Source organism: Chiloscyllium plagiosum, unplaced genomic scaffold (genome assembly GCF_004010195.1).
Source record: "Chiloscyllium plagiosum isolate BGI_BamShark_2017 unplaced genomic scaffold, ASM401019v2 scaf_7118, whole genome shotgun sequence".
Classification (NCBI taxonomy): Eukaryota; Metazoa; Chordata; class Chondrichthyes; order Orectolobiformes; family Hemiscylliidae; genus Chiloscyllium; species Chiloscyllium plagiosum.
In genome coordinates this window covers 31,014-33,383 of record NW_025213470.1, presented here as the reverse complement: position 1 = coordinate 33,383, position 2,370 = coordinate 31,014, and positions in this window count along the sequence as shown.

The window sequence follows — 2,370 nt, the reverse complement described above, 5'->3', positions numbered from 1 at the left end:
CGTAAATCCCAGAACTTCTTTGAAGTCTCATTCTCGAGATAACAAGGTTTTATATACAAAAAACGAATTCACAACTAAGACAATCCAATGAAGGTGTGAGGTGAGAGTCTGTCTGTATCCCAATCTTGTCCATTGCTCTCGATGTGGTCTCCTCGATATTGGGGAGACAGGATGCCAACTTGTGGAATGTTCCAGAGAACATGGACAGGATACACACTCTAAACAACCATACCGACCTGTGGCCAACCACTTCAACTACCCCTGCCACTCCGCCAAGGACATGCAAAGTTAAAAATCACACAACATCAGGTTTTAGTCCAACGGTTGTGCAACCACCTGATGAAGGAGCGGCGTTCCGAAAGCTAGTGCTTCCAATTAAACCTGTTGGACTATAACCTAGTGTTGTGTGACTTTTAACTTTGTCCACCCCAATCTAACACCAACATCTCCAAATTAGGACATGTAAGTCCTGGGCTTTCTCCACCACCAAATCCGAGCCAACCAACGATTGGAGGAAGAATGCCTCATCTTCCACCTTGGAACCCTCCAACCACACAGAATCAATGTCAATTTCAGCAGTTTCCCAATCTCCCCTCCCCCCACCTTATCCCATATTGAACCTTCCAACTCAGCACCACCCTCTTGAACTGTCCTATCTGTCCATCTTCCTTCCTACCTGTCTGCTCCGCACTCTGCTCCAAACTATCACTATTACCTTCCACTCCATCTACCTATCATTCCCTGCTACCTTCCTCCCCAACCCCACACCCCGTCCCATTTATCTTTCAGCCCCCATGGGCCACCCCCACTCCCACATTCCTGATGAAGGGCTTATGCTCAAAATGTTGATTCTTCTGCTCCTTGGATGCCGCCTGACCTGCTGTGCTTTTCCACCTTGATCCTTTTGACAATGTTCTACATCGATCTCCTTCAGTGCTTCACCTCACCACCAATAACCCACACCCCGCCACCGACCACCCCGCTGGATGGGAGCCAAACCAAACAACTGCTGGGAAATTATTCAACCTCGTTTGATGGACCAGGCGGAAATGTTAAGGGCCACACTGGGGGAGAGGGGTAGTGTGGATTAATTGTTTGAGAATATTTGTGCCCCCATTGTCTAACAAAGCAACAGGTTGGAAACTGTGTGTATGAGAGTGAGAGAGTATTTGATAGATGTGTGTGTGTGTGTGTGAACTGATATTGTCGGGACTGAAACTCTGGACAAAAGCCTTGCCTCACACATGTCTGTTAAACTAGTCCTGACCCTCTCTTTAAACCAATGCCCTCTAGTATTTGACAGTTCCACTCTGGTGAAAGGGACTCTGACTATCCACCCTATCCATGTTCCTCATCATTTTATATACTCTGATATCGAAAGAGGAAACAAGGTGAGGGAGCATTTAATGAATGGCAGGACACTGGGTAGCTCACATGAACAGAGAGATCTTGGGTGTAATTGTTTACTGATACAATACAACTTAGGAACAGGCCCACCAATTCTGCGCCAATTCCTAACCCTAATTTAGATCCATTCCTCATTGCCCATGATCATGTGTCCATGTGCCTTAATCATTGTTAACAGGCCTGCATTCCCCACCTCCATTGACACCCACCTCCCTCTGAGTGAAATGATTTCCCTTCACTTCTTCCCTAAACCTGCCTCCTCATACCTTGAGCCAACACCCTCTTGTAGTTGACCTGTCCGATGCCTCCGCTATCCACGCTATCTATGTCTACCATAACTTTGTAAGGGTCCATCAGGTCACCCCCTCGACCTCCGTCTTGCCTGTGAAGACAATGTGAGTTTAAAATCAAACTTCACATCCCTGAAGACAGCACAGCATCTGATTTAGGATGGTAAAGGTGGCACATGGGACACTCTGCTTTCATCAGTCATGGCTGAGCGTATAAGAACTAGGCCTCAATCCGGTAATAGGCCTCAACCGGTAGGAGGCCTCACCATCACTATGGTGACCAGCAGCCAGACTCCATGGTTTGGGTTGAGGGACCCTTCCTCGGAACTGAAGGTAACTCATAAAAGGATGTTTTTTTTACAGTACGCAGCTTGATTGGGAGGATTAAATGATAGAGATCAAAGAGAAAGAGAAGAGAAAGAGAGAATTTTTGTGGAGTCAGTTGATGAAAGAGGAAGTGAACGGTGCTCAAAGTTTAAAGATGGGAATAAGTGAAGACTGCAGATGCTGAAAATCATAGTCAAGACTGTGGTGCTGGAAAAGGACAGCAGGTCAGGCAGCATCGGAGGAGCAGAAGGTCGACGTTTTGGGCAAAATCCCTTCATCAGGAATGAGGATTGTGAGCGAACGGGATGGAGAGATAAATGGGAGGGGGAGTGGGGTTGGGGGTACG